Source organism: Alnus glutinosa, chromosome 1 (genome assembly GCF_958979055.1).
Source record: "Alnus glutinosa chromosome 1, dhAlnGlut1.1, whole genome shotgun sequence".
NCBI lineage: Eukaryota > Viridiplantae > Streptophyta > Magnoliopsida > Fagales > Betulaceae > Alnus > Alnus glutinosa.
The window spans coordinates 35,785,994-35,797,983 of NC_084886.1; the positions used below are offsets into that span (position 1 = coordinate 35,785,994).

Sequence of the window (11,990 nt, forward strand, 5' to 3'; positions counted from 1 at the left end):
GCTATTGGTAAATTGTGGCTGATATAGTGCTCGCGTGACTAAAAATAATATAAAGGTTGGTTCTTTGTGAAAACTCAGTTAGTCTTATATCACTGAGGTCTTAGTATGTTTTATACTAAGGCGGCGAACTCATTCTTTCACCTATGCGGATGTGGATACCACCACAACCGTGTAGATGATGTTTCTTTAGTTGCAGGTACTTCGGTATAGTTGATAGTTTGGTAGCAGTGTACTTGGGATATTATGACTGAAGCTTGTCGCGACAGTTGTAATTGTCGGACCACGGGTTGTCCACTATTTTATAGGTCTGGTATGGCTTGTGACGTTTGTGTTACTTATTCTTTGTAAAGCCATTATTGTTATGTAATTATTGTATTAATAAGATTCAAACAGATAGATATTAAATGACTCTTTGTTGTAATTAATTTGTGATAGATGTATAAGTTGTAATTTTCACTATTCAGGTTTATGTTTTATTCTGCATAGTTAAATAGAAGTTACTTTGATTATCAGGTGCATGTTATGGGGCATGTGCTATATGTTGGCTGAGCAACACGTAGTCGTAGCGACACGTAGTCGTGCCATTGCAATAACTCGTTTTGCGTTTGTATTAAAAAAAAAAAAAAAAAAAACGGATCGTCACATATTTGACTATAATTGAGACATATGATGTACACATATGTATGGTACAGATGAGTTTATATGTGTATGCTTCCAAACAAGAGATTGGAACATATATATATATATATATATTCACAGCTAAGTAGTCTGATTTCACGTATTTGTAAAAGGCTAATGTTTACCTCATCAACTCGAAACCTTTTTAAAAGAAATGTTTTATTATCTGTAAGGTAGTTGATATTGTAAATGTAAGGTAGAAAGAAAGAAAAGTCGCCTCTATGCGAACACCTAGTGGTTTTTACACTCACAGAGACCATGGACTCGTTATTCTGCCAATGTTATCGTGGGGTTCCACGATTGCATAGATGTTGCTTTGGTTGCAGGTTTGTGCGTCGTGGGTCATAGATCATGTGCGAACTTAGAGGTCGTTGAAGGGATTCCTTTGATTGGCTGTCTTGTGAGGCATTGATTTAATCTAAGTCAATCCCTCATTATGTGGTAGTGACTTGTACATTGTACTAGTAAATTGAGATGTATTGATGTTGAGTATTGATATAGAAGCTCTTGTTAGTTTATTTGATATGTTTATTAGGTAAATTTCTATGGATAATTAGTACAGTATTTTCGTTGCTATGTGTATTCTCTGATATGATATGTTCATGTTTTGAGTCGTCTTTAGTATTGATGTTTGGTTCATAGCGTGTAGTCATGCTATGATCCGTTTTTATAAAAATAAAAAATGGCTCATCACAAGAGTTATCCTTTGCCGGCTTGCTCTAGCAAGTTCCTCTGCTAAGTTCTTTCTCGTTTCCAGGCACTCACCAATCGGTACCTTGGTAGGAGAAAAACTATTCTATCAATACTCAACTTGAATCATATTCAAATGTGTTGCCAAAGACACATTAGGTACACTCGCCCTTGATGCTGAGAAAAGGGATTGACCATTTCCATTATATATTTGTTCATAGTTGGAAGAAATTTCTTGGTGTTAAATTTTCAATTGGGCCCTAAATTCTAGGAATAAGTCAAACAATTTCTTAATCGATATAAATTGCTGTGGATTATACCCACCAAGCCCTAGTTCTATAATGGAGTAAGGAATATGGGAATGATTGAATAAAAGGAGGTTTATTTTTTCTAGGTTCAAAGATCATTTACCTCAAATCAAACACAAGAGCCTATTAGTAAGGAAATAATCTGCAAATGATCTTCACATACTCCAAGTTGGTAAACTAATGACCCTAGAAAAGGAAAATATTGGCAATGAAGCCAATTCGGGATCTTTCTAATTCATACTCTTTATTTCATTTTAAACCATACATTAAGCAATCATAGAAGCAACAAGAACTAGCTGATCCAAAAAGATCAGAGTTAACTTTGGAGAAAAAAAGAAAGAACTTGGTCCTAGTGAACTGTGTTACACTAGCAAGTGAGATTGTCGCCAGGATGAACACCAAGTTGGTTACAATATTTAGTGTAATATACAACACGTCTTCTTACTCTTGCAGGGTTTGCACCATCACATTCAAGGGAATTAATGGCTCGAATTGTTGCCCCGAATCCTTGGCCAATGACTGGATGAACAAACTTCATCCAATACCACAAGGCTGTCTTAAATGAAATAACAGGGTCATTTGCAACAGTTTCAGGAAAGTTTAACCCATCAAACCCAATGACATTTCCTGCTAGTCCATAATTGAAATTCCAAGATAGCTGAAGTGGTCCACGACCATAATAACCTTTGTTGGGATTGCATGGATATTTTGTGTATCATTTGTTACAGTACTTCTTGGAGCGACCATTTATCTCCTCTATATAGCAAAAATCTGTACACAAAAGGAAAAAAGCAAACATCTTGCTTTAGTTATTATTATTATTATTTATTTAATCTAATTCTTATGTTAATTTTTGACCTTTTGCACTATAAACAAATGTTTAGAACACGATAAGACTTGAGAAATTTATATATATTATGAAATTTATATTTATACATGAAAATCACGACTAATGTATAAAATAAGTTTTGGAGTCTATAAGTTCCGACTAATATATGGAGAATATATTCTCTAACATTTGGGTTCCTCAAACTACCATTATTTATCCGTTACATGCTTAAGCAATTAAGCCCATAACAGTCTAGATAAAACTGTCATATTTTTTTTTTTTTGTGTTCAATGTGCAGGCCGATAGCAAGAGGAATATCTTAACCATCTCTTCTTTTCCTGTTTCTTCTCCTTTATCTAGATCTCTTTTTCTAGAAAATGCAACATCAAATAAATTATTATTTGTTAAATTTTAGGGAAGCTATTAGGAATTATAAAGCAATGGTTTTTGCTTGAGAAGATACTTAATATTAGATATTAATTTACAAAATGGCTTCAAATATAAGTTTCTGGGTGCGTGCATGCAACATGTGTTTATATTTGTATGTGAGAGAGAGAGAGAGAGAGAGAGAGAGAGAGAGAGAGAGAGAGAGAGAGAGAGAGATGTTACATCCAATGTCATGTGTGACATGGCCAAAGAAGGCTGCAATCTCGCGCTTAGAATCATCAACCGAGCCAGTCCTACCAAATTCATAAAATGAATCATGAGCTTCAAGAAACGCTGCTCGTGTGTAAAATTTCTTTCCAGGACAACTTGCATCGGCCTGATCAAGTATCCTATTGAAGAATTCTGGTGTCAAAGTAGGCAAAGGAACATCATTAAACGTGTAACAAGGACCCTCTTGGCACCTGGTGCCACAATAGCCCCATTGGCTGCAACATTGATGTGTGGCACAACGACAATGTTGAGCCTCTATGTATCTTGGCAAGGCTCCAGCTATAACTGCAACTAGGATAAGGGTTAGTACATTCTTCTCCATCTTAAAGGCTACTACCATTTTGGGAGAGGACAATGTGTGATGGGAAATATTGAAGTTAGGAAATTAGATATTTATAGTGCTGAGTTAAGGTGAGATTCGATTTTTAATCTGGATATATATTACGATTTCCAGAGGGCTTGTAATATTATTAACAAAGAAAAGATCAATGCCAATTTTACCAAAGATGAAGTAATTAATGAGTATAAAATGTTCTTTATCATCTGTACATCATATTGAAATGCAGTCCAATTAACCTCTTCAAATGTTGAGAAATGCTGTCCAATGAGTCCGTGTCTTCACAAGCATACCCTCTGGAATCCAATATCCCTGTCGATCCATCAACAGTTAGATGCTAAAAGACCATCACCAATGGAATGATTGCATCACTCATATGCTTTTAATTAATGATACGGTGTTGGGACCTCAAGTTCAAAACTCTCGATCTCTTACAAGAAGTAGGTGATGAAGATTCTGTATCAATGAATTTGAATGGCGTAGCCTTGCTGGTATCACTGTCGTCATAACATGCACATATTTGACTCCACAAGCATTTTTAAGTCTTTTTTAATATTTGGATTAGATTGGACTGCCGATTGTCCAGTCCATTGTCCTAAGAAGCAGCCTTTCATAGGGTCGAATGATATCCCAGAACTAACCGATTTCTCTCTGAGGAAATTACGTGATAAATTTTCTATGACAACACAAAATGAAAGTTTTAAAAGAAATAATTTTGTCTATAAATGAAGAATAAAATGGACTGGAGCTAGGCCTGACTATACTTTCCCACTATACGAAGCCTATCCTGACTTGAACCAGCCCAAGCTTGCTTTGGATCCAGCTAGTGCCAGTACTTTAAGGAAAAGGGGGAGACAAAGGGGGATGAGGAGTGCATTTCTAGCATTTCTCATATATATATATATATATATATATATATATATATAGTCCCTTTATATGTGCGCGTGTAAAATAAAAGCAGACAAGTTTTAAATTTAACTTTATAAAAAGTCATAAGTCATAAGTACTGTATACAAAAATTACAAGTCTATAAAATCATTTTTAAAAATAAATTTTTTGGCGAGGAGGCACAAGTCTATAAAAGCCTCAAGGGTACTTCTGGACTTCAAAAGATGCAATATCAAAGAAAAGGGGTCGTCCCTCTCGGAAGGAGGGGAGGAGGCACAAAGTAGAAGACAAACACACTGGATTCCTCCACCAGATGGTGTCATTAAGGTGAACTGGGACGCAGCTTTAAATGTGGCCAAAGGATGGATTGGTCAGGGCATCATAGCTCGTGATAGTAAAGGTTTATGCTTGGGAGCCAGGAGTATAACGCAACAGGTGAGGACTGATGCAAAGACGGCAGAAACAATGGCTGCTCTGCAAGCTATGCAATTCTGCAAAGAAGCGGGCTTCTGGGAGGTGATTTTCGAAGGAGATGCAACTCAAGTGGTCAAGGAAATTCTGTCGGGTTCTCCTACATTTTCAAAGGCGGGACATTTTATAGAGAGTATTCAAAAGGAAAGGCACCATTTTCGGTCAACCAGCTTTCAAGCTATCCCTCGTGATTGTAATATGGCGGCCCATAAGTTAGCAAAGATGGCCTCTCATAACATTATAGATCAACACTGGCTGGAAGACACCCCTTTGAGTGTTAGTAACATTGTTTTTAGGGAACGATCGGGTCCCTAAGATCCTACTTGTATAGGATCAATATGGATGTATTTTCTTGAAGTAGCAATAACAATCATTCTCTGTTCAAAAAAAAAAAAAAAAAATTTTCTTACGAACAAAAAGATATTCTAGTTTGCTATAGACATGTACAAAAAAAAAAATCCGAAAATAAACTTTGTACCTCCTTTGAATTGTGTTCAACGGTGGTCTTTCATGAAACAAAATATAAATTAGCAAATAATTTGATAGAAATTCATCTTCCCTTCTACTACGTAATCTAATTTGTATTAGTAGAGTAAATTTCTTGGGAGGGTTGAATTTCATTTTTGCCGGGGCCACCATATGATTAACCAGTAAAAAATAATTTTTTTTTTCAAGGGTTCTGAAATTTTTTGAGGGGTCCATGGCCACCCCACCCCACCCTCTAAGTGCCTCTATCCCTGTTACATCAGTTTTTTTTTAAAAATAATAAATAAAAACACATGCAAATATTTGCCTCATTTGTGAAACACGTCATGTCAACCGAAAGGATTATTTTTTGCAATTGCTACAATTGGCTCTAAATTAGATGGGTATAATCTCTTTGCTCATGCTACACTTGTTCCACCCTATGAATCTAATATTGGTGAGGCTTTAACAACCCACCTAACTGTTATCTTTACTCTTATCTAAGATTGATAGGAGCACTAACATTTGCGCTCACAACACCGCAACCACTATGGGTAGCTACCACCAAAATTTCTTGTGGCATTCCCAATAACACATCCCCCCTTCTTGATCTCTTCCTGAACCATAGGAAAATTCTCCCTCGGTGACTACTTAGGCTACAGATATTTGGACTCTAACTTGTTCAATTCAAGCTAATCAAACCAAATTGAAAGAATCATTGACAAACTAATCAAGTGGTCGGAAGAGGAAGAACCACGGCCAATTTAACACAATTTCATAAACAACAACAGTTTACGATTCATAAAGTAATCAAGGAGTAAAAAGGCTTCTTTCACATTTTCTTCTCGAATGAAGATGGTTAAAGCCTCACCAACATTAGGTTTGAAGGTTGGATGAAGTGCAACATGGGCAAAGAGAATAGAGAATGAACCTATCTTTTCTTTTTTCTTCATAAACTACTATTCTTTGTCAATATAGTCATATGAACAGACACTCTCATTATCAGACTACCTCAAACTACCATTTACCAAAATTTCTCTTCCGTTAGTCAATCTCATTAAATCAAACGGTTCACAGATTATGTGCGCATCACATGCCTTTTGTTGAATTATTATCTCTGTTTTGTCCTCACATACATGAAAGTACTTCAAATTTTGAGTGGGAGTAATAAATAAATTGAAAAAAAAAAAAAAAAAAAACGGTTGGAGGTGAGGCCGGTTGTAATTGTAGGTGGGTTCAGCACTGCACTTGGTGAAAGAGGAGACGGGGTAAATGGCGAGAGAGAGCAGAGCAGATGACTTCTAATTTCAAACCGTTGGATTATTTTAATCCAGATGTTCAGGCGCACGTTAGCCGAGAGAAAGGAGAGCAGACAATTGCTTATAATAGCACCTGCGCACCTACACCCTCAGCTACGGTGACGTTATGTAAAAAACAGGCAATTGAAAGTGAAGGCAGATGCACAAAGCTTTTACGAATCCTTTTGCACCACTTTTTCTATTATTATTATTTTTAATTAAAAATTGTTAGTGGAAGACAGAAGGTCGCGTCTTTGTCAAAAAGCTGTAGTCATCCTCGGGCACCAAAAAAATAAGCATGCGAATCTCACTTTTATCACTCTCAAGAAAAATTAACAGTTCTTCTACCCGTGACTCGTTCTGTCGTTTACACAACATATACGTGCCACTGTGCCAGTGGTGCCGCTCTATTAATGCCAGACCCCCCCCTTATAAATTGGATCTCATCATACAGACTTATTCCTCTTCTCTCTTTCTCCAACTTTCAGTCTCTCTTAGCAGACAACCGCCCCTTCTCTCTTTGCTTCTTCTTTCTCTCTTGCGTATTTCGTCTCAGTGGTTTAGATTTTTCTCACACATAACATCCAATACTCGGAAACCTAAAAGGAAGCAGCAGCAGCAGCAGCGGCGGCAGAGACCCGACTGCATAAACTACCGCCCTTTCTTCACTTCGCATGTTGTCTCGCTACTGCAATCTTAAGGTGATCTTTATACCAACTATAAATTCCTACTTTGTTCTTCTTTTAGCTAGCCTTCAGCTATTTTCTCTAATTTTTCTTATTTCTCTGTTTTGTTCTGCTTCTTCTTTACTTCCGAAAATTATATAAATTATTTTCAATTTTTAATCTGTGAAAGAAGTCATGGGCTGGATTCGCAATATTTCATTCCTGATTTGCTCTGGCCTATTACATTCACAATAAAAGGAACATTATTTTTTTAATTTATCAGCTTGAAGGACTGCAATAGTTTTAAGCTTTTGTTTTTTCATTTTTTTTTTCTATAAAGAATGTCTAGGATTTATTATCATACTCTCTGGTTTTCCCATATTTTGCTCACGATTTATCTTTTTTTTTTTTTTTTTTTTGCCCCTCATCTCTTGCTTATCACAAGATGAATCTAATATCTTATATTATTTATTTGAGGTGTCTTTATATTTTTATTAACATTTCTTTAAAACCTTCAATGCTTGTATTCAGTTGATTACTACTAGCCTACGGTATAAATGGAATCGGAGCGCTGGGAGAAGCTCCAGTCTTCTGTCAAGAAATACATGCGGAGCTTCCTCTAGGTAACAGAATTTGGCCTTCTTTTATTCTCTTCACTTTTTGTCATAACATAACATGGTTTATGTTCGAGTGAACCAAGAGGCTTTCTTGTATTGTCTGCAGTTCGCCTTTTGCTCTTGTGGTCATGAAAAAGGCATTCAATCCAGGAATGGGTGATTTTGGGAAAACGCATGGTGAGTAAAATTTGTCTAGATTTACCAATCTTTATTTTATTGTTTTTATCGATAGAGTAACATTTGCCTCGGATTGCCACTCTTTTCTTTTTCTTTTTCTTTTTGTTGGTTTCCTTTTGGGATGCTTATAACGCCATCGCCAAATCAAGATTTGGCCGTGGTGTTTATGACGTTGAAGATTTAGCTGTTATTTTTGGGACGCTTGTTTAGAGCATTTACATCTCACTCAACAAAAAAGAAATCTAGAAAACTTGTAGTGCACACGAAGAACATGAGAAAGTGCAAGAAAGGACTAAACTGATTAGGCTTATGTTTTTCATGCTTGCTTGTGGATCTATACTTGCCTTAGAGTCCATTGTAGCTTAATGCTTTTAAAGCAACCTCTCCCCTTGGAATGCTTACTGATTTCCTCTAAAGCTTTCAAATCAACACCATCCCTATCTATGACAAGAAAAACCTATCAGAACGGTGCTTAGCCTGAAAATTGCAAATTAGTTATTCAAGGCATTGTGATAAGGCACTACAAAATTTTTTGCATTTATTGACGTGTATAGAGTAATTCACTTTTTGACATGTTATTAATTAGCCTGAAAATTGCTAATTAGTTATGCAAGGCATTGTGATAAGGCACTACAATTTTATTTATTTATTTATTTTTTTCATTTTTTGACGTGTTTACGGTAATTCACTTTTTGCCACGTCACTAATTAGTGACTTTTCAAAAGGTGGCACGTCAATAAAATATTTAGTGATGTGTTAAGGATTGCCACGATGCTAAATTTTAAGTCAATATAATTTTTAAAAAAATAAGGGGCTACAAACGAGTAGTTGGAAACTCAATATTATGAGCAGTTATGCAAGTAGTACTGTGGCTACTTAAGACTAATTAATTGCCCTTGTGATGATCTGCAGGCTCGAGTTGGCGAATACTCTCCACACTGTGATTTACATTTCATTATTAACGATATGTTTGGAGATGAGTACGGAGATGATAGGCACACTTGTGCTAAGAGATCCTATCAAAGATCTATCCCCACACTAGCAATCATGCCAAAAACTAATATGTGACTCATTTTCCACCTCAAAACGAACAGAATTACAAAGATGCGATGGTGGTGGATAATTTGGTCGTTCATAATGGAGTTATTCAATGAAATGTTCTTTTTACGAGGCAAATCCAAGATTGGGATATGGAGATGGTTTTTTCTTTCTTCGAGCGGCTTTATGCCTCTTTGAAAAGTATTTGGTGTGTTAAGGCTCTGACAAGTGACAATGGTGGCTTTCTTTGTATAGTCAGCAGCTTGGGGTGTGGTAGTGATTGAGTGGTGTTGTATGTGTAAGAAGAATGAAGAATTTATGAATTATCTTTTGTTTCACTGTGAAGTTGCCCGTGATCTTTGGATTTATATTTTTAGTTTATTTAAGATAGAGTGGGTTATGCCACGAACGGTGTTGGGGTTGTCTAGTTGGGGCGCGTCGGTTGGGGATGGTCGTCCTAAGAAGTTTGGTGGTTAGCTCCATTGTGTATAATTTTTAATTCTATTCTCTTCTCGTCTCTTTTAGTAGCTCTCTTGTATACTTCTCGTGTACAAGGGTTGCGCTCATCTGCGCTTTCAATAAATTGAGTTGCAATTACTTATAAAAAAAAAAAAATCCAATTACCACATAATTTACTGCTCATTGATTCTGTGCTAAAAAAAAATGTATTCCCATTGGGACACAAAACACAGGATGAGTGCCTCGTTGGCTACCTTGTATGCTTTCCAAGAAAAATATTGGGTTAGCATTCCCAATTTAATATGGAAGCAATTGTAGAAGTGTTGGGAAGATATGGTGGATAAACGATTGTTAAGTGCTTTATTGAGACTACTTCCTTTCCCATGCCTCATTACCAAGTTTGTCATGACTAGCGGTATTCCTTTTCTTGAAGGTGCCGTCCTAGATAGGAACATTCTTGTTTTTGGCCTGGCTCAGTGGAATCAAAGCATTGCCACGGATGGGTGAGCGCCAGGTTGATATGGAGGTTAATGACATCCCAGTAGAAGAGATGGACGTGGGTGAGCCATCAGCTCCTCGGGAAGAGCCAGTTCAGTGGATCAACGATTGTTAAGTGCTTTATTGAGACTACTTCCTTTCCCATGCCTCATACCAAGTTTGTCATGACTAGCGGTATTCCTTTTCTTGAAGGTGCCGTCCTAGATAGGAACATTCCTGTTTTTGGCCTGGCTCAGTGGAATCAAAGCATTGCCACGGATGGGTGAGCGCCAGGTTGATATGGAGGTTAATGACATCCCAACAGAAGAGATGGACGTGGGTGAGCCATCAGCTCCTTGGGAAGAGCCAGTTCCGTCCGCTCCCACAAACTTTTCAGTATTATAGGGACAACTGGACAGAATGGCTATAAAAATGAAAGAAATGATGGAAACACAGGCAGCGATACTGGGTCGACAGTCAAATATGGAGGACATGTTGTAAGAGATCTTGGGTTGTCTTCCACCACTTTCGGATACTGCTTTATGAGTGACATTTGGCTCCTCTCTGTCTTTTGCTATGGCATTGTATTTTTGGTAGACATTGTGGTCTTCCTTTTGATATTATCTTTCTTGCACAATGTACTTTTAACATGCCATTTTTGTATGACAAACAGGATGTTTGACTTTAAGACTCCGTTGGAAATGTGAGATATTCTTTTTGTTCTTTGTTTGTTTGTGCTTTTATATTATTCTTATTTTTAGTCTTGTTTTTCATACCGAATGTTTCCACCCCCTAAGTTTGGGGGTATGCTATAAGCTATACCTCTCCAATCAGATTTTCTTATATCCCTGATATTAATCTTGCATCTGCTATACGCATTGAGGACAATGTGTAATTTAAGTTTGAGGGTATGGAGATACTTTTCAGATTTTATCCCAATTATTTTTTTTCCACATGTTTATGTTATTTCTTAGAATGTGGTTGATTTGTAATTATGGATTGTTTTTCATTGACAAATTTAAACTTTTGAACACATGATCACGCAATTAGAGATTCTAAGTTTGTTTACTTACCTTTGGCTAATGGAATGGACGTGCTGAAAAATTTGAAAAAAATCACGAAATACATTGACATATTGTTTGTGGGGTATGAACTTAAGTTAAATACCTTACATACTTTGTTTTAAGTATCTTAGATGGAATTCAAATGACTCATGAGATGGATGACTTAGGCATTATAATGGCAGGATTTTGTTTTAAAAAAAGAAAGAGAAAAAGAAAAAAAAAAGAAAAAAGTAAACACTTTAAACTTCATTGAATAACTGGACCTCTTGCCTCATTAAGCATTGAGTGTTCGCGTCAAAAGATGAGAGATTAATCAAATGGTTAGTTTTGCTTCGTAGTTATTTTTTACTTGAGTTATTAAACCCTTTGGAATGTTTTACATTTAGTGTCCTAAAGCCATCTAGATTGGAAATCACTGGCCTAATACTTGTAACGCCCCGCTTTTACAAAATGCATAAGTGAAATTTTTTGAATTTTCACAAGACATTACTAACTTATCAGAGGTAATTATTGGCAACGGAATAAATGTAATGTAAATTGGGAATAGGTTGACACCTCAGAGCTACTGCTGAAATACCTCAAAATATATAATAAGCCAGCTAGCATAATTATACAAACAGCAATACCAGTCATGCCTCACGGGGCTAGATAATTATACAAGCCAAATATCTACATATAACTGGAGAATTATAAGTATTGTCTTAAGTTAGGCTAATGAACTACAACAGAGTAGTCCCAAAATATAGGCTATCTAGCCTTACAAAAACTGAACTAGGAACCGTCTATGTGTCGGGATTGTCCTGATAATCCTCTTCTTCTTCATAGCCTGAACCATTACAAATACCATACAAAGAGAAGAAAACAACATAAAC

General features: G+C 36.4%; 1 long non-coding RNA gene and 1 pseudogene across 1 annotated transcript; one reads left to right on the forward strand and one right to left on the reverse strand.

Annotated features, from left to right (window-relative positions):
- Positions 1-1,904: 1,904 nt before the first annotated feature.
- On the reverse strand, positions 1,905-3,573 carry LOC133879440 (endochitinase EP3-like; annotated as a pseudogene).
- Positions 3,574-7,068: 3,495 nt separating this feature from the next.
- On the forward strand, positions 7,069-9,645 carry LOC133879451 (uncharacterized). Its single transcript, XR_009902084.1, has 4 exons — positions 7,069-7,322; positions 7,818-7,909; positions 8,010-8,080; positions 8,993-9,645. It is a non-coding gene; the product is annotated as an uncharacterized LOC133879451 (long non-coding RNA).
- Positions 9,646-11,990: the final 2,345 nt, after the last annotated feature.